This window comes from Scyliorhinus canicula, chromosome 8 (assembly GCF_902713615.1).
Source record: "Scyliorhinus canicula chromosome 8, sScyCan1.1, whole genome shotgun sequence".
Taxonomy (NCBI): domain Eukaryota; kingdom Metazoa; phylum Chordata; class Chondrichthyes; order Carcharhiniformes; family Scyliorhinidae; genus Scyliorhinus; species Scyliorhinus canicula.
Window position 1 is genome coordinate 75705893 of NC_052153.1, and position 21278 is coordinate 75727170.

Here is a 21278-nt window from a genome sequence, read left to right on the forward strand (position 1 = left end):
GATAATTTTAAGATATGTGGGAAAAAGCACAGTTGGGATGAGCATTAGATTTGAAGTGGATTAAATTTGTCAGGCCTCAGGACATTGTGGTGAAGTGGCTCAATTTGAATTTGACTTCCATTTTTAAGGATATAATGTGAATATGTGTACAACCTGTGTCACAAAGTCATTTTATTTGTAAAGTACCTGATGGGTAATCGGTGGCAGGTAAACCATCTTGAGCTAGGGATGTTTCTGTCAAAACTAATAAGCTATTGAGGAAGTAACTTGGGATAGATACCTGTCTAATCTATAGTAGTCAGTTGGAAGGAGGGTTTCCAGACTAGGATAAGAATTTCTTTGTTCAATGTAGTTTAGTGGGGAGAAGGAACAGAGCAGAAAATACTGAAAACACTCAGCAGTTAAGCAGTATACAGAAAGAGAATTGACAATGTGAACTTTTCATCAGAACTCAGTTTGCATTGAATTTGTGTCATTTGATCTTTAGTAATTTAATTGTGGATAATCAGTCGCTTATTACTGAGATTCTATAGTATCATTGAAATTAATTTTTCATGGGATTTATGTGACTTGCGTCATGGTCATCTCTGTCTGCCCACATGATAGTTCACCATTTGCGTGTCTGTAAGAAACAATAGTGCTTCAACATATTAGAATTAGAATTAGAACAGTACAGCACAGAACAGACCCTTCGGCCCTCGATGTTGTGCCGAGCAATGATCACCCTACTCAAGCCCACGTATCCACCCTATACCAGTAACCCAACAACCCCCATTAACCTTATTTTTTAGGACACTAAGGGCAATTTAGCCTGGCCAATCCACCTAACCCGCACATCTTTGGACTGTGGGAGGAAACTGGAGCACCCGGAGGAAACCCACGCACACACGGGGAGGACGTGCAGACTCCGCACAGACAGATATGTTAGCTAATATTCTTTAGAGTTCTTCATAATTAGATCCCGAATTCCTTATGCAGATAAGCATGCTGGAAACTGTTCCTTATGTATATCTGTAATAGACAGTAATATCTGCCACCAACACTAACTGTGTATTGGTTCTAGATCTATCATCATGTACTTCTTGGCAATGCTTTAGTGCCTGCTCAAAGGTCTTGGGTGAAATTTTCCCCCAAAATGGCAAAGTGTTAAGTTCTGCCTGAAAACGGGCGTGAGGTTTTGTCACCAGGTCTTCTGACACTTTGTTGAGAAATCAAGTGTTTCGTCCTGTCTTTCTGGGGAGGCGGGGTCTCAGAGAGCCTGTACTCCCCCCCCCCCCCCCCCCCCCCCCCCCCCCACTACCAACATCGACAGCATTGGGGCTCAGAGCTCCCCCCCCCCACTACCACCTTTGGTGACATCGAGGCTCAGTGTTCAACCTCCCCCCCCCCCCCCCCCCCCACTACCAGCATCGGTGACATCGGGGCTCAGGGCTCCCCCCCCACTACCACCATCGGTGGCATTGGGGCTCAGTGCTTAACCCCTCACCCCACCCCACCCCCACCCCCGCTACCAGCATTGCTGGCATCAGGGCACAATGTTTAAATGTTTAACCCCCCCCCCCCCCCCACTACCACCATTGCCAGCCTCTGCCCACCATCATCGTCGACAACGGGGTTCCAGTGTGCCGTCTCACCACCAACGCTGACATTGGGGTTCCAGTGTGTCCTTCACCACCATTGTCAATATCGAGGTTCCAGTGTGCTGTCCCACCACCAACGACAATATTGAAGTTCCCAGTGAGTCATCCCACCACCATCACCGACATCGGGATTCCAGTGTGCCGTCCCACCACCATCACCGACATCGGGGTTCCAGTGTGCCCTCCCACCACCATCGCCGACATCGGGGTTCCAGTGTGCCGTCCCACCACCATCACCGACATCGGGGTTCCAGTGTGCCGTCCCACCCCCATCGTGTGTCCTTCACCACCATTGTCAATATTGAGGTTCCCAGTGTGCCCTCCCACCACCATCGCCGACATTGAGGTTCCAGTGAGCCGTCCCACCACCATCGCCGACATTGGGGTTCCAGTGTGCCGTCTCACCACCATCGCCGACATCGGGGTTCCAGTGTGCTGTCCCACCACCATCGCCGACATTGGGGTTCCAGTGTGCCGTCTCACCACCATCGCGACATTGGGGTTCCAGTGTGCCGTCCCACCACCATCGCTGACATCGGGGTTCCAGTGTGCCGTCCCACCACCATCGCCGACATTGGGGTTCCAGTGTGCCGTCCCACCACCATCGCCGACATCAGGGTTCCAGTGTTATCTCCCACCACCATCGCCGACATCGGGGTTCCAGTGTGCCGTCTCACCCCCATCGTCGACATCGGGATTCCAGTGTGCCGTCCCACCACCATCCCCGGCATCGATGTTCCAGTGTGCCGTCCCACTACCATCGCCGAAAGCGGGGTTCCAGTGTGCCCTCCCACTACCATCGCCGAAAGCGGGGTTCCAGTGTGCCGTCCCATCAGCATGGTCAATATTGGGGTTCCAGTGAGCCGTCCCACCACCATCCCCGGCATCGAGGTTCCAGTGTGCCCTCCCACCACCATCGCCGAAAGCGGGATTCCAGTGTGCCCTCCCACCACCATCGCCAACATCGGGATTCCAGTGAGCCCTCCCACCCCCATCGCCGACATCGAGGTTCCAATGTGCCGTCCCACCCCCATCACCGACATCGGGGTTCCAGGTTGCCGTACGACCACGATCGCCAACTTTGAGCTTTCAATGTGCCCACGCACCCCCATCACCGACATCGGGGTTCCAGTGTGCCCTTTCACCACCATCGCTGACATCGGGGTTCCAGTGTGCCGTCCCACCACCATCGCCGACATCGGGGTTCCAGTGTGCCGTCCCACCACCATCGCCGATATCTGGGTTGCAGTGTGCCGTACCACCACCATCGCCGACATCGGGGTTCCAGTGTGCCGTCCCACCACCATCGCCGATATCGGGGCTCCAGTGTGCCGTACCACCACCATCGCCGACATCGGGGTTCCAGTGTGCCGTACCACCACCATCGCCGACATTGGAGTTCCAGTGTGCCGTCTCATCCCCATCGCCGACATCGGGGTTCCAGTGTGCGGTCCCACCACCATCCCCGGCATCGATGTTCCAGTGTGCCCACCCACTACCATCGCCGAAAGCGGGGTTCCAGTGTGCCCTCCCACTACCATCGCCGAAAGCGGGGTTCCAGTGTGCCGTCCCATCAGCATGGTCAATATCGGGGTTCCAGTGAGCCGTCCCACCACCATCCCCGGCATCGAGGTTCCAGTGTGCCGTCCCACCCCCATCGCCGAAAGCGGGGTTCCAGTGTGCCGTACCACCACCATCGCCAACATCGGGATTCCAGTGTGCCCTCCCACCCCCATCACCGACATCGAGGTTCCAGTGTGCCGTCCCACTACCATCGCCGATATCGGGGTTCCAGTGTGCCGTCTCACCACCATCGCCGACATCGAGGTTCCAGTGTGCCCTCCCACCCCCATCGCCGACATTGAGGTTCCAGTGAGTCGTCCCACCCCCATCACCGACATCGGGGTTCCAGTGAGTCGTCCCACTCCCACCGCCGACATCGAGGTTCCAGTGTGCCCTCCCACCCCCACCGCCGACATCGAGGTTCCAGTGTGCCGTCTCACCACCATCGCCGACATCGAGGTTCCAGTGTGCCCTCCCACCCCCACCGCCGACATCGAGGTTCCAGTGTGCCCTTCCACCCCCACCGCCGACATCGAGGTTCCAGTATGCCCTTCCACCCCGACCGCCGACATCGAGGTTCCAGTGTGCCCTTCCACCCCCACCGCCGACATCGAGGTTCCAGTGTGCCGTCGAGCACCATCGCCAACATCGGGGTTCCATTCTGCCGTCCCACCCCCATCGCCGACATCGGGGTTCCAGTGTGCCGTCCCACCACCATCACCGACATCGGGGTTCCAGTGTGCCGTACGACCACGATCGCCAACTTTGAGCTTTCAATGTGCCCACGCACCCCCATCACCGACATCGGGATTCCAGTGTGCCGTTCCAGCACCATCACCAACATTGGGGTTCCAGTGTGCCGTCCCACCACCATCACCGACATCGGGATTCCAGTGTGCCGTTCCAGCAACATCACCAACATTGGGGTTCCAGTGTGCCGTCCCACCACCATCGCCGACATCGGGATCTCAGTGTGCCGTCCCACTACCATCGCCGACATCGGGGTTCCAGTGTGCCGTCCCACCACCATCGCCGGCATCGGGGTTCCAGTGTGCCGTCCCACCCCCATCGCCGGCATCGGGGTTCCAGTGTGCCGTCCCACCCTCATCGCCGATATCGGGATTCCAGTGAGCCGTCCCACCACCATCGCCGACATCGGCATTCCAGTGTGCCGTCCCACCCCCATCACCGACATCGGGGTTCCAGTGTGCCATCCCACCCCCATCGCCGACATCGGGGTTCCAGTGTGCCGTCTCACTACCATCCCCGACATCGGGGTTCCAGTGTGCTGTCCCACCACCATCGCCGGCATCGGGGTTCCAGTGTGCCGTCCCACCACCATTGCCGACATCGGGATTTCAGTGTGCCGTCCCACCACCATCACCGACATCGGGATTCCAGTGTGCCCTTTCACCACCATCGCCGATATCGGGGTTCCAGTGTGCCGTCCCACCACCATCGCCGACATCGGGGTTCCAGTGTGCCGTCTCACTACCATCGCCGACATCGGAATTCCAGTGTGCCGTCCCACCACCATCGCCGACATCGGGGTTCCAGTGTGCTCTCCCACCCCCATCGCCGACAACGAGATTCCAGTGTACCGTCCCACCACCATCGCCGACATCGGGGTTCCAGTGTGCCGTCCCACCACCATCGGCAACATCAGGGTTCCAGTGTGCCGTCCCACCCCCATCGCCGACATCGGGGTTCCAGTGTGCCGTCCCACCACCATCGCTGACATCGGGGTTCCAGTGTGCCGTCCCACCACCATCGCCGACATCGGGATTCCAGTGTGCCCTCTCACCACCATCGCCGACATCGGGGTTCCAGTGTGCCGTCCCACCACCATCGCCGACATCGGGATTCCAGTGTGCCCTCTCACCACCATCGCTGACATCGGGGTTCCAGTGTGCCGTCCCACCACCATCGCCGACATCGGGATTCCAGTGTGCCCTCTCACCACCATCGCCGACATCGGGATCTCAGTGTGCCGTCCCACCCCCATCGCCGACATCGGGGTTCCAGTGTGCCGTCCCACCCCCATCGCCGACATCGGGGTTCCAGTGTGCGGTCTCACCCCCATCGCCGACATCGGGGTTCCAGTGTGCCGTCCCACCCCCATCGCCGACATCGGGGTTCCAGTGAGCCGTCCCACCACCATCGGCGACATCGGGATCTCAGTGTGCCGTCCCACCCCCATCGCCGACATCGGGGTTCCAGTGTGCGGTCTCACCCCCATCGCCGACATCGGGGTTCCAGTGTGCCGTCCCACCTCCATCGCCGACATCGGGGTTCCAGTGTGCAGTCTCACCCCCATCGCCGACATCGGGGTTCCAGTGTGCCGTCCCACCACCATCGCTGACATCGGGGTTCCAGTGTGCAGTCTCACCACCGTCGCCGGCATCGGGGTTCCAGTGTGCCGTCCCACCCCCATCGCTGACATCGGGGTTCCAGTGTGCCGTCCCACCACCATCGCCGACATCGGGGTTCCAGTGTGCCCTCCCACCCCCATCGCCGACATCGGGGTTCCAGTGTGCCGTCCCACCACCATCGCCGACATCGGGGTTCCAGTGTGCCGTCTCACTACCATCGCCGACATCGGAATTCCAGTGTGCCGTCCCACCACCATCGCCGACATCGGGGTTCCAGTGTGCTCTCCCACCCCCATCGCCGACAACGAGATTCCAGTGTACCGTCCCACCACCATCGCCGACATCGGGGTTCCAGTGTGCCGTCCCACCACCATCGGCAACATCAGGGTTCCAGTGTGCCGTCCCACCCCCATCGCCGACATCGGGGTTCCAGTGTGCCGTCCCACCACCATCGCCGACATCGGGGTTCCAGTGTGCCGTCCCACCACCATCGCCGACATCGGGATTCCAGTGTGCCCTCTCACCACCATCGCCGACATCGGGGTTCCAGTGTGCCGTCCCACCACCATCGCCGACATCGGGATTCCAGTGTGCCCTCTCACCACCATCGCTGACATCGGGGTTCCAGTGTGCCGTCCCACCACCATCGCCGACATCGGGATTCCAGTGTGCCCTCTCACCACCATCGCCGACATCGGGATCTCAGTGTGCCGTCCCACCACCATCGCCGACATCGGGGTTCCAGTGTGCCGTCCCACCCCCATCGCCGACATCGGGGTTCCAGTGTGCGGTCTCACCCCCATCGACGACATCGGGGTTCCAGTGTGCCGTCCCACCCCCATCGCCGACATCGGGGTTCCAGTGAGCCGTCCCACCACCATCGGCGACATCGGGATCTCAGTGTGCCGTCCCACCCCCATCGCCGACATCGGGGTTCCAGTGTGCGGTCTCACCCCCATCGCCGACATCGGGGTTCCAGTGTGCCGTCCCACCTCCATCGCCGACATCGGGGTTCCAGTGTGCAGTCTCACCCCCATCGCCGACATCGGGGTTCCAGTGTGCCGTCCCACCACCATCGCTGACATCGGGGTTCCAGTGTGCAGTCTCACCACCGTCGCCGGCATCGGGGTTCCAGTGTGCCGTGCCACCCCCATCGCTGACATCGGGGTTCCAGTGTGCCGTCCCACCACCATCGCCGACATCGGGGTTCCAGTGTGCCCTCCCACCCCCATCGCCGACATCGGGGTTCCAGTGTGCCCTCACACCACCATCACCGACATCAGGATTCCAGTGAGCCATCCCACCACCATCGCCGACATCGGGGTTCCAGTGTGCCGTCCCACCACCATCGCCGACATCGGGGTTCCAGTGTGCCGTCCCACCTCCATCGCCGACATCGGGGTTCCAGTGTGCAGTCTCACCCCCATCGCCGACATCGGGGTTCCAGTGTGCCGTCCCACCACCATCGCTGACATCGGGGTTCCAGTGTGCAGTCTCACCACCGTCGCCGGCATCGGGGTTCCAGTGTGCCGTGCCACCCCCATCGCTGACATCGGGGTTCCAGTGTGCCGTCCCACCACCATCACCGACATCAGGATTCCAGTGTGCCGTCTCACCCCCATCGCCGACATCGGGGTTCCAGTGTGCCCTCCCACCCCCATCGCCGACATCGGGGTTCCAGTGTGCCCTCACACCACCATCACCGACATCAGGATTCCAGTGAGCCATCCCACCACCATCGCCGACATCGGGGTTCCAGTGTGCCGTCCCACCACCATCGCCGACATCGGGGTTCCAGTGAGTCGTCCCACCACCATCGCCGACATCGGGGTTCCAGTGTGCCGTCCCACCACCATCGCCGACATCGGGGTTCCAGTGTGCCGTCTCACCACCATCGCCGACATCGGGGTTCCAGTGTGCCGTCCCACCACCCCCATCGGCAATATCGGGGTTCCAGTGTGCCGTCCCACCACCATCGCTGACATCGGGGTTCCAGTGTGTCGTCCCACCACCCCCATCGGCAATATCGAGGTTCCAGTGTGCCGTCCCACCACCCCCATCGCCGATACTGAGGTTCCAGTGTGCCGTCCCACCACCATCGCTGGCATCGGGGTTCCAGTGTGCCGTACCACCCCCATCGGCAACATCGGGATTCCAGTGTGCCGTCTCACCAACATGGCTGACATCGAGGTTCCAGTGTGCCGTCCCACCACCATCGCCGACATCTGGATTTCAGTGTGCCGTCCCACCACCATCGCCGATACTGAGGTTCCAGTGTGCTCTCCTACCACCATCGCCGACATCTGGATTTCAGTGTGCCCTCCCACCCTCATCGCCGATACTGACGTTCCAGTGTGCCGTCCCACCACCATCGCTGGCATCGGGGTTCCAGTGTGCTCTCCCACCACCATCGCCGATACTGAGGTTCCAGTGTGCTGTCCTACCACCATCGCCGACATCTGGATTTCAGTGTGCCGTCCCACCACCATAACCAATTTTGGGGTTTCAGTGACCACCTCCACCACCATCACTGGCATCCCCACATAATAGGAACCCTCCACAAATGGGGTTCAACCCCTGGACACCCCATCCCTGGCCCTGTCAGCGTGGCACTCCCAGGGTGCCAGGAGGCAGTGCCGGGGCAAAGCCCTGCCATGTCCCTGACCACCTGGAGGTGCACGGCATGGTCACCTTGTCTGTCAGAAAGCTGTAGTGATTCTCAGGCCTCGCATCACGTCAGTGGGGGGAGCATCTGATGCCCCAGATGATACGGCGTCTTGCCGTTTTAGCAAATATGGATCATAGAATTCAACACGCTTTTGATTTTTCTCGAACTTTAGTAACAATTTCTAGAACTTTAATAACAATTTAATTTCACCACCTTGAAGAAAAGGCATGCTAAGGACCCACAGCTAGATTGTACCACACGTTTGTAAACCTGCTGGGATTTACTTTCCAATCAGTTAAATAATATTTTTGGTGGACTTGCAACTTCATCTGAAGATAAATTCACTCTGCAACACAATTGTTTCTGACGGCAGAAAAGCTATACTGACATTCAAAAAAAATAAGGTATTCAGATAGAATTGAAGTGCAATCATTGGCAATTACGACCTTAAAATAGGAATCAGACGTTGCAGAAGGGAGCCATTCTCACATTGTTCCCACGTTAGCTCTTTGAAAGAGTTATCCAATTAGTCCTATATCCCTGCTCTTTTGTAATGACTCTGTGAATGTTTCCTGTGTAATCATACATTCAATTCTCTAATTCTCTTTTGAATGTTACCACTGAATCTGCTTTCAACACCCTTTCAAGCAGTGCATTCCAGATAATAGCTGGCTGTGTAAAATATTTTTTTTCTCTCATGTACTCTTTGGGACTTTTGCCAATTATCTTAAACCAGGAAGTCACCCATGGGGACAGTCTCTGGCATTATCAGCTCCCAGATCATGATCAGGAGGCGAGGGTGATGGATTGGGAAGGGGAAGGCTGGAGATTGGGATTGGGCACGGGGAGCTTCAGGCAGTGATTTAAAAAAAATTCTTTCACGGGATGTGACATGGACGTATCTCTGGATTTGGGGTTGGGGGGTGGGCGATGTTATAACCCTCAGGGATGTCACAAGATCAGGACAATTAGATTCCGGTAACAAGGGGGCAGGGTTTCCCCCTTAACTGAGAGCTCAAAACCCCGATCTGGGAGCAGGTCAGGAAGGAGTCCCTTCGGGGAGTGGAGAGTGTAATATTGTGAATAAATAAAATCTTTGTTTTCTACCTGGCTGATCCACGTGTGCTGCTTTAGCGGATTCTACAGGGACAATCAAAATTTCAAATAAGCTGCTTGATTTATGCAAATTAATTTTTACTCCACTCTGCACAAGCAGTAAGGAATGAACTGGTGGCTTCAGCTTAAATATACGTTTTCTACCTGCATACTTATAAGACAATTCTAAAAAATTGCAATGTGTATTTCCAGGCTAAAAATCAAAAAGCTGTTGAGCTACAGAGGTGTCCATGTTTTCACTTTTGATTGCTGCTTAGGAGGGTGCCAAAATGGGGCCTGATTGTCCGTTGGCCGACACTGAAATCGGGAAATGCGGCAGGCACCAATTTGATGCCAAATCGCAATTCTCCGTCACCTCGACAGTGGCGTCAATGCGGTCCGGATCGCACGTACAGTAAACACTGGTTGCATATCATTAGCTGGCCCGACCCGGTATTCTGCGGGCCCTCCGAAATTTCCTGCCACCGATGGGCCGAGTTTCCGATGACGCGGATCATTTGTGCTTTTAAAAATCGTGAAACCAGTGTCGTGGCTGCTGAGGGAGAGAGAGGAGATAGTACACAGAGAGGTGTGACTGCGGGCTTCCGGGTCAGAATCTGGCCGGGCTGGCTGGGCTGGGGGTGCCCTGCCAGGGCTGGGGGCGGTGGTGTGTAATGAACTCCAATTGGCTTTATTGGTTGGCCAATTGGAGTATGAGCTCCCTCAATGATAGCTCATTGAGGGGGTCCATATAATCACCTGTGTAGGCTTTGTGAGCCAGTCTTAAGTTGACTGGACTGCTAGCAGCACTGTTTGTAGCTGCTCCTGTAATATCGTTATTGTAAATAAATATTGGTGTGGTGACAGAACTCCTGCCTCCCGTGGATTACTACAGGTGTGTGACAGGGAACAGGTCGTGGGGTCAGAGTGACCCCCAAGGGACTGAGGCGGTGTCCAGGCATGGACTGCCATTGCCGCAGCCTGCAAGGCAGCCATCTTGCTGTGCACCCCATTGGCTACTCACTTTGGCCCCTGGTTCTGCAGAGTGACACTGGCCGTATGGGTGCCCCCCACCCACCCCTGCAACCCACCCTCCGCCATACCCCTCACACTGGCTGGCGGGAAGTCAGGCAGATCAGGCGACCCACTCGAGGGCAACTTGCTTTGTCGACTCCTCGGAGGCACCGGGTTGGGACCGCAGAGCGTACCGCTGGCAAGGACAGTGCCAACTTGCGGTACCCCTGGCAGCAGGAGCAGTGCCAGGGCCAGAGGCCCCTATGGTGCCGGACAACAAAGGGACCAGAGGTGTGGAGATGGGGGTGACATGCGGGGGCAGAGCCCGCAGTGCTAACCGGGGCCACTGAGTAGCCCGGTGGACCTGGTTGAGCATGGGGTAGGCACCATGCTAATGTTGGAATTTCACCCCCTTCAGACAATGGATATTGGAATTCAACCAGCAATGGTGGCCTTCCTGCTAGTCGCTGCAGCCCTGGGGGATACCCAACGGCTGTACGAGCTGGAGCTGCTCGATGTGGCGCTAACAATTGCACACAAAGACTCGATTTGGTACAAGAGAGGCTTTATTACAGTGAGATGCTATTCCTTCGGCTGCAGCTGTAGAATGGCATCTCAGGGAAACTTATGAATATTTATACTGCTCCCTGTGGGCGGAGCTAGCCGGCAGGGGCTTACTGGAAAACTTGTAATACAGGTACGGTGATACATCCCCTAATGCAAGCACACACTTATATACAGTGGTAGATCACTACATTCACCCCCTGTAAAAAATGAGTCCAGCGGGGGTGACGTGAAACTACAATACATAAATGTGATCTATTTACAGAGGGGGGGGGAAGGGAACCAAGTGTCCATCGGGCAACCCGGTGCCCGTCACAGGTTGAGTCAGACCGGCGGTCGGACGTTCTGTTGTGAGCGATGCAGCAGTGGTGGCGACGTCTGCACAGGCGGTGTCAGCGTCGACGGCGTAGGTGCTGGCGGTGTTGGTGCTGGCCAGTGGCGGGATGACTCCGGGAGCGAGCCAAAATCTTCCATGTCCTCTAGTGTGGGCAGGGGAACGAGGGATGGACCTGGTGGGGCTGAAGTCGGAGGCGCCGGGGAAAAGGAGGGTGGCGCGTGGGTAGGGAGGTGTGTGGGCATGGGATAGGCACCCGAGGGAGCCAGGTCCCTGAGCGAGACTGTATCCTGGCGGCCGTCGGGGAACTCCACGTAGGCATATTGGGGGTTCGCGTGGAGCAGGCGTACCTTGTCCACCAGAGTGTCTGCCTTGTGGAGCCTAACATGCCTACGAAGAAGGACCGGTCCTGGAGCTGCGAGCCAAGTCGGGAGCGACACCCCGGATGTAGACTTCCTAGGGAAGGTAAAAACAGGTTCATGGGGTGTGTTGTTAGTTGCGGTGCACAGCAGTGACCGAATGGAGTGGAGCCCGTCAGGGAGGACCTGCTGCCAGCGAGCGGCTGGGAGGTTCCTGGACTGTAGGGCCAGCTGGACGACCCTCCATACCGTCCCATTCTCTCTCTCTACCTGCCCGTTTCCCTGGGGGTTATAGCTGGTCGTCCTGCTGGAGGCGATACCCCTGCTGAGCAGGAACTGACGCAGCTCATCGCTCATGAACGAGGATCCCCTGTCACTGTGGATATAGTCGGGGAAACCGAACAGAGCGAATATGGAATCGAGGGCCTTGATGACGGTGGCAGACGTCATATCCGGTCATGGGATGGCGAAGGGGCCTAGAGAATTCATCGACCACACTAAGGATGTAGGTGTTGCGGTCGGTGGAGGGGAGGGGCCCTTTGAAATCCACGCCGAGGCGTTCAAAGGGGTGGGACGCTTTCACCAGGCGCGCGCGGTCTGGCCGGTAGAAGTGCGGCTTGCACTCCGCACAGACCTGGCAGTCTCTGGTGACTGTCCATACTTCCTCGACAGAGTAGGGCAGATTGCAGGCTTTGACTAGGTGGTACAACCGAGTGACCCCCGGATGGCAAAGGCTCTCGTGCAAGGCACGGAGCTGGTTCACTTGTGCGCTGGCACATGTACCTCGGGAGAGGGCGTGTGGGGGTTCATTGAGCTTGCCGGGGCGATACAAGATCTCGTAATTATAGGTGGAGAGCTCGATTCTCCACCGCAAGATTTTGACGCTTTTGATCTTGCCCCACTGCGTATTGTTAAACATGAAGGCTACCGACCGTTGGTCAGTGAGGAGAGTGAATCTCCTGCCGGTAATGCCTCCAGTGCCGCACCGCTTCACCGATTGCCTGGGCCTCCTTCCCAATAGAGGAATGTCGGATTTCGGAGACATGGAGGGTGCGGGAAAATAATGCCACGGGTCTGCCTGCCTGATTTAGAGTGGCGGCAAGGGTGACATCTGAAGCGTCGCTCTCTACTTGGAAGGGCAGTGTCTCATCTACTGCATCCATCCCGGCCTTGGCTATGTCTGAGCGAATACGAGCGAAGGCCTGTTGTGCCTCAGCCGTGAGGGGAAATTGTGTGGACTGGATCAGTGGGTGGGCCTTGCCCGCGGATTGTGAGACCCACTGGGCGTAGTAAGAAAAGAACCCCAGGCATGGTTTCAGAGCCTTGGGACAGTGGGGGAGGGAAAGCTCCATGAGGGGGCACATGCGGTCGGGATCGGGCCCCAGTAGTCCGTTTTGGACTACGTAGCCGAGGATGTCTAAGTGGTCTGTGCTGAACACGCACTTCTCCTTGTTATAAGTGAGGTTGAGGAGAGATGCGGTGTGGAGAAATTTAGCAAGGTTGGCGTCATGGTCCTGCTGGTCGTGGCCGCAGATGGTGACATTGTCTAAGTATCGAAACGTGGCCCACAGTCCGTACCGATCAACCATTCGGTCCATTTCTTGCTGAAATACCGAGACCCTGTAAGTGACGCCGAAGGGAACCCTAAGAAACTGACACAGTCGACCGTCAGCCTCAAAGGCAGTGTAGGGACGGTCTGATTTACAAATGGGGAGCTGGTGGTAGGCAGATTTCAGGTCAATTGTTGAGAAGACCTGGTACTGTGCAATCTGATTGACCATATCAGATATGCGAGGGAGGGGATACACGTCGAGCTGCGTGTACCGGTTGATGGTTTGGCTGTAGTCCACGACCATCCTGTGTTTCTCCCCAGTTTTAACAACCACCACTTGGGCTCTCCAGGGGCTATTGCTGGCCTCGATGATACCCTCCCGAACCAGCCGCTGGACCTTGGACCTGATGAAGGTCTTGTCCTGGGTGCTGTACCGCCTGCTCCTGGTGGCGACGGGCTTACAATCTGCAGTCAGATTGGCAAAGAGGGAGGGAGGCTCAACCTTGAGGGTCGTGAGGCCGCAAACGGTGAGGGGAGGTAGGGGCCGCCAAATTTGAGTGTGAGGCTCTGGAGGTTACATTGGAAGTCCAGGCCCAGTAAAAGTGTCGCACAGAGGTTGGGGAGAACGTACCAGACAGAAGCCCCGGATCAGGACAGAGTGGGATCCGGAGGCCAGGGAGATCCGCTGGTTGGCGGGATGGACCGCGAGGGAGCAGCGCCTTACCGTGTCCGGATGGATGAAACTGTCCGTGCTCCCGGAGTCGATGAGGCAGGAGGTCGCGTGGCCGTTGTCAAGCACCATCGTAGAAGCGGTGGCCTGGTTGCGGGGACGGGATTGGTCGAGCGTCATTGAGGCGAGTAGTGGGCGATCGACTGAAGAGTCCGACGAGTCCGATGAGTAGCGGCAGCGACCCGGGTCCCGTGGTCCCGTTCTGAGGGGAGGACAAAATGGCGGCGTCTGGAGTACCTGCGGGGAAGAAGATGGCGGCGCCCATGCAGCGCACGTTGCGGGGGCGGGGCAAGATGGCGGCGACCATGGAGCGCACGTTGTGGGGGCGGGGCAAGATGGCGGCAACCTTGGGACGTACATGGAGTCGGAGGATGAAGATGGCAGCGTCCATGGCGCGCACATGGTGGGGGCAGCGAAAGATGGCGGCGGCCACTGATCGCACATGGCCCCAGGGGTAGTGGACAGCAGGGCCCATTGCGCGATTGGCTGAGGCGAGGGGAGGGGAGTTCGGGCGCGATTGCAGCAAATGCGCGGGACTGACACACCGCTGCAAAGTGGCCTTTCTTGCCACAAGATTTGCAGGTCACGGTGCGGGCCGGGCAGCGCTGGCGGGGGTGCTTCTGCTGACTGCAGAAGTAGCAGCGGGGACCCCCAGGATGCGCGGTGCGGTGAGCAGCGCAGGCATACTGCGTGGGAGCGGCCCCAGTCAGGGGGGTCGGTTGCGGGGCCCACGAGGGGTAGGATGGATGGGCCGCGCGGCTGGTGGGGTAGGATTGCACATTATGGGAAGCGGCCGTCATTGAGAACGCTAAGGTCTTTGTTGCCGCAAGATCGAGAGCGGCCCCTTCCAGCAGTCGTTGTTGGATGGGGTCCGATGCAATACCCGTTACAAATGCATCCCGCATGAGTAGATTCGAATGTTCCGTGGCCGAGACAGAGTGTTCGTCGACTGAGCGTAATTCTCTTTTAGCAGTTCCATGGCCCGGGCATAGGTAGGCGCGTCCTGAATCAGCGGGAACACGCTGGAGGTCAACCTTGAGTATAGGAGTTGTACCTTCTGAGCCTCCGATGGTGCAGGGTCCCCTGAGGTGATGTAGGCCTCGAAAACAGCCAGCCAGTGGTTAAAGTCTTTCCTGGCATGTGGCGACTGCGGATCCAGCTACAGGCGATCAGGCTTAATTCTGATGTCCATGATGTTGGAAAATCTCACTGTAATACATTGTGGCTCTAACAATTGCACACAAAGACTCGATTCGGTACAAGAGAGGCTTTATTACAGTGAGATGCTATTCATTCCGCTGCAGCTGTAGAATGGCACCTCAGGGAAACTTATGAATATTTATACTGCTCCCTGTGGGCGGAGCTAGCCGGCAGGGGCTTACCGGAAAACCTGTAATACAGGTACGGTGATACATCCCCTAATTCAAGCACACACATATATACAGTGGTAGATCACCACACTCGAGGAGGAGGAAGCTGCAGCAATGGAGCCTGCCCCAGAGGAATAGGAGGCAGCCGCCCAGGATGGAGAGCCAGCTGCTAAACAGGCCGAGGAGGAGGAGGTGCAAAGGAGGTGCTGGATGAGGCCTTGTATGTTCCAGCAGCGCCTGTCATTTGAGGACCTGCCGGACCAGGCATGCCATCGAAGACTCCGGCTGAGCACCGAGACAGTGTGACATATCTGCTAGATCATGGCACATCTGGCATCGAGGGTGTATGGGGGAGGATACCCATTCCCAGTGGCCGTCAAGGTGACTGTCGCCATGAACGTTTTTGCCACGGGGTCCTTTCAGGCACCGAGTGAGGGTCTGTCCGGGATCTCAAAGACGTCGGTGCACAGGTACATCCACGCCATCAAGAAGGCCCTATATGCCCAGTTGGCTCAGTACATCCATTTCAATGTGGACTGAGCCTACTTGGATGCCCGGGCAGCAGGGTTGTCCGCCATCGACGGGATGCATGTTCCCTTATGAGCATCTACACTAACTGAAAGGGGTTTCTCTCAATGAACTCAATGAACATGCAGCTGATATTAGACCATGAGCTGCGCATCATACACATCTGCGCCCGATACCCAGGCAGTGTGCACGATGCCTTCATCGTGGCACACTCGATGATTCCTGACATGTTCGAGATGGACGGCAGAAAGAGCGAAAATCGACCGTGGATAGCTAAGGAAATAAGGGAGAGTATCAAATCGAAGGAAAAAGCATACAAAGTGGCAAAGATTAGTGCGAGACTAGAGGATTGGGAAATTTTTAGGGGGCAACAGAAAGCTACTAAAAAACCTATAAAGAAGACTAAGATAGATTATGAGAGTAAACTTGCTCAGAATATAAAAACAGATATTAAAAGTGTCTGCAAATGTATAAAACCAAAAAAAGTGGCTAAAATAAATGTTGGTCCATTAGAGGGTGAGAAGGGAGATTTAATAATGGGAGATGAGGAAATGGCTGAGGAACTGAACAGGATTTTTGGGTCAGTCTTCACAGTGGAAGACACAAATAAATTGCGAGTGACTGATGGAAATGAGGCTATGACAGGTGAGGACCTTGAGACAATTGTTGTCACTAAGGAGGTAGTGATGGGCAAGCTAATGGGGCTAAAGATAGACAAGTCTCCTGGCCCTGATGGAATGCATCCCAGAGTGCTGAAAGAGATGGCTAGGGAAATTGCAAATGCACTAGTGATAATTTACCGAAATTCACTAGACTCTGGGGTGGTCCCGGCGGATTGGAAATTAGCAAACGTGACACCACTGTTTAAAAAAGGAGGTTGGCAGAAAGCGGGTAATTATAGGCCAGTGAGCTTAACTTCGGTAATAGGGAAGATGCTGGAATCTATCATCAAGGAAGAAATAGCGAGGCATCTGGATGGAAATTATCCCCTTGGACAGACGCAGCATGGGCTCATAAAGGGTAGGTCGTGCCTAACTAATTTAGTGGAATTTTTTGAGGACATTACCAGTGCAGTAGACAATGGGGAGCCAATGGATGTTGTATATCTGGATTTCCAGAAAGCTTTTGACAAGGTGCCACACAAACGGTTGCTGCATGAGATAAAGATGCATGATGTTAAGGGTAAAGTAGTAGCATGGATAGAGGATTGGTTAATATATAGAAAGCAAAGAGTGGGGATTAATGGGTGTTTCTCTGGTTGGCAATCAGTAGCTAGTGGTGTCCCTCAGGGATCAGTGTTGGGCCCACAATTGTTCACAATTTACATAGATGATTTGGAGTTGGGGACCAAGTGCAATATGTCCAAGTTTGCAGACGACACTAAGAGGAGTGGTAAAGCAAAAAGTGCAGAGGATACTGGAAGTCTGCAGAGGGATTTGGATAGTTTATGTTAATGGGCTAGGGTCTGGCAGATGGAATACAATGTTGACAAATGTGAGGTTATCAATTTTGGTAGGAATAACAGCAAAAGGGATTATTATTTAAATGATAAAATATTAAAACATGCTGCTGTGCAGAGGGACCTGGGTGTGCTAATGCATGAGTCACAAAAAGTTGGTTTACAGGTGCAACAGGTGATTAAGAAGACGAATGGAGTTTTGTTCTTCATTGCTAGAAGGATGGAGTTTCAGACTAGGAAGGTTATGCTGCAACTGTATGAGGTGTTAGTGAGGCCACACCTGGAATATTGTGATCAGTTTTGGTTTCCTTACCTGAGAAAGGATGTACTGGCACTGGAGGGTGTGCAGAGGAGATTCACTAGATTAATCCCAGAGTTGAGGGGGTTGGATTATGAGGAGAGGTTGAGTAGATTGGGACTTTACTTGTTGGAATTTAGTAGGATGCGGGGGGACCTTATAGAAACATATAAAATTATGAAGGGAATAGATAGGATCGATGCGGGCAGGTTGTTTCCACGGGCGGGTGATAGCAGAACTAGGGGATATAGCCTCAAAATAAGGGGAAGTAGATTTAGGACTGAATTTAGGAGGAATTTCTTCACCCAAAGGGTTGTGAATCTATGGAATTCCCTGCCCAGTGAAGCGGCTGAGGCTCCTTCATTAAATGTTTTCGAGACAAAAATAGATAGTTTTTTGAAGAATAAAGGAATAAAGGGTTATGGTGTTCGGATGGGAAAGTGGAGCTGAGTCCACAAAAGATCAGTCATGACCTCATTGACTGGCGGAGCAGGCTCGAAGGGCCAGATGGCCTACTCCTGCTCCTTGTTCTTATGATCTTATGTTTTCATCTGACTACATGTGTAGTGTTAATATTTAATCTTTGATGTTATGCTGCTTAACACAATAGTACTTTAATACATCAATATTCATTCTGTATTCAGGTTTTTTGGTGATATTCCCAAGTTTAAGAACTTTGGGCTGGATTCTCCGATTTTGAGACTATATCCAGTGGGGCGCTAGCAGCCATGCCATGTAACCTGCAGATACGGATGGGGAATTGCCAGGTCCGTGGCCGCATATGCGCACGGCAGCGACCTGCGACAGCCACGCCATACAACATGTGTGGATCCTGCCTACCACATAATGCCCCTCTATAACTCCCCTCGCCACCCCTGCACCACTCCCCACCAGTCTCCCCCAACCCCTGCTAAAGCTCCCCCGGACAGCGGGACAGCTCCCCCTCCTTGACTATGGTGGTGCTGGACACAGTCCGCAGCTGCCATGTGAGGTCCCTGAAAACTGAGTTGACACGGGACCGACGCCGCCGTCCTGAGGCTGTCCCACACGACTTGTGGCTTACTCAGCTATTATGCCATTTTTGAGGGGGTGGAGCATCTGGAAAATGGCGCCGCCCTCGATTTCGGCATAAAAAACGGATTCTCCGGCCAATCGCCGAACACGATTCCGGCGTCGGCAATCGGAGAATCCCATCTTTACTCTTACTAAGTTTATGATTAGTTGGTATGTATGTGCAATTTGGCATGGTTTGAATTATAAATTTGGTTTGGAATGTTATTTTTATGGTTGCTTTTATTTTATCGCTGTGACCACGATGATGCTTTGATGTTCAGTTTCAGAAGGAATGTAAGGTGTAAGACTGTTTGTGAATGGGGATTTGAGATTATGCTCATTTGTTTTGCTATGATCCCATCTGATGTTACTACTGGAGAAGTCAGAACCCTGGCTGGAACGCAGCTTGTTACGTCGATCTTTTATTTTTTGTTTAGATATGTTGATGGCGGCTCCAGAAGCGAGTCACAGGGCTGCCGATGAACTTCTAACAAAAGAATAAAACATTTATTCAATGAGAAATCATGAGCTATAATGCCCCATTCATTCGTCCAAACTATACTTTTACAGAAATACACAGATTTGTGAGGACAATGTAAGTTACAAAATCTATCTTGGAATCTAATGTTCACCATAGGGACACTATCCATGTAAACCAATAGACGACCTGTGGTCAGACAAAGCACCTCCACAACCACAAACCACACGGCCAGAATTATACGTTTAGGGGTCGGGAGCACACTCGACCTGACTGAACGTAAACATTTGTCAAATATTGTCTGCCGTGCTTCCTTGCATCATCGTGCACGTACACAATTTCAAAGTCAGCAGGCACAGTAGTACCAAGTTTGTGACTGATGCTACATCTGTACATTCTTCCACTCCAGACTGATGAGGCCAGCCCGGTGGAGAGAGTATGAGGCTTTGCCGCGATGGCTGGTTTCCCCTGCATTCAGGGTGCAATCAATTGCACTCACATGGCCACCAAGGCACTAGCAGGTGAGCTGGGAGCTTTTGTCAACAGAAATGTGCTCCACTTGATGAATGTTCGGATTCTCCAAGTTTGTGTCTGTTACCCTGGGCAGTTCACACAATGGTTACAACTTGCGTCACTCACAGGTACCAAGTTTGTTCATGGCTCCTGCACGATTGGATGGATGGCTCCTGGGTGACAAGGTGAGGAGGTGAATGATGACCCCATTCCGTCACCCAAGAACTGAGGTCGAGGAGAGAACAGGAGTCATGTCTCCACAAGAGCGGTGGTGGAGAGGACCATTGGGTTGCTGAAGATGCACTTCAGATGCCTGGACCGATCCGAGGGGGAATAAACAATATTCTCCAGAACATGTCTCCCTCATAGACATCATATACTGTGTGCTGCACAACCTCGCTCTGGCAAGGCAGGACCCAATGGATATTGAGAAAAGCGAGGCTGCTCAACAGGAAAGGGCGGATAGCCCCAGTGATCGGTCAGAAGAAGAGCCTGGGGAGGGATAGGGTGATGACCTCGAGGCGGAAAATATTCGGGGGGCAGCGACACCAGGAATGTTTTGATCCTGTGAACCTTCAGCTAGGTATCCAAGGCATCGATGCTTACACGAGCCAATGGCACCATCTCCTTTGCAAACAATCTTTAAATGAGAGCCTAAGCCAGATCAACAGCATCACGCAATGTTACAAACCTGTGCAGCCAACTCAACCCATTAAAGTCAAAAACATGTTTATGTAACTTCCCATGAACAGAAAAGAATATCCAATGTTGCCATCCCAAACACAAATTTCAAAATAATGAATGCAAATAATGTCCTTTGTGACATGTCCTTGGTGTGCTGAAGGTGTCTTCAACGACTGTGGGTGCTGCGTCTTGGCCCCCCTCCCTGCCTGCAGGCAGATTAGAGGCAGTCTGCTGACTTTGCTGCCCTGGTGGCAATGATGGTCTTGCCAGTTGGCCTCTGGCAGCCGAAGTCTCATTCTTTGCAGCATCATCAGATGCAGCAGCCACTGGCAGTGGGCAGAGGGTCTGGTGACCTTACCTGGAGCGTCCTGAGAGGAGCCCACAGAGATATCAGGCAGCTCATGTGCCAGCGTGAGGTGTGTTTGGACCTCCCTGCACACCATTGCTGATGGGCGCCAAGCAGGACGATGAGGTACCTTGCCCATCTCTCACACTGACAGTGACCTCCTAAGGATTACAGAGCCAAACACAACCCCAGGAACCCCTAATCTCTTCCTGATGCTGCCTCTCCAAGAGAATTGCCACTCTCTCAATGGAGGAGGCAGTGCGCTCAGTGTTAAGAGTCAATGCAGTATTCATGCTCTGCATGGACTCCTCCATGACAGAGACCTTCATGGATCTCTGCCAGATCTCCCCAGGGATCTCACTGGACATGCAACACCTGTCGCCAGATGAACAACTCCAGAAGCTCATCATCTGCCTCGGGTGAAACATAGTCCTGGTCTCCAGAAGTGCTTTCATTGTCGGCACCCTGGGAAGTCTCTGCCTCTGCCAGCACCTGAGTGTGGTGTGTCCTTGCCACTGTACATTACCCATGATGAATTAATGCTCACCAATATGAGAGCATCTGCGCTCATGCTGGGTTCTGAGCGAAGGTGTGAAGCTGATGCAAGTGCAATATCTTCCTCGGAGCTTAATGGGGGTGGGGGTGGGGGTCCTCGGGG

General features: G+C 54.7%; 1 protein-coding gene across 1 annotated transcript in view; it reads left to right on the forward strand.

Annotated features, from left to right (window-relative positions):
* The window catches only part of shc3 (SHC (Src homology 2 domain containing) transforming protein 3), a 279288-nt gene that overhangs the window by 127800 nt on the left and 130210 nt on the right, over nt 1-21278 (forward strand). The gene's annotated exons all lie outside the window — the stretch shown is intronic.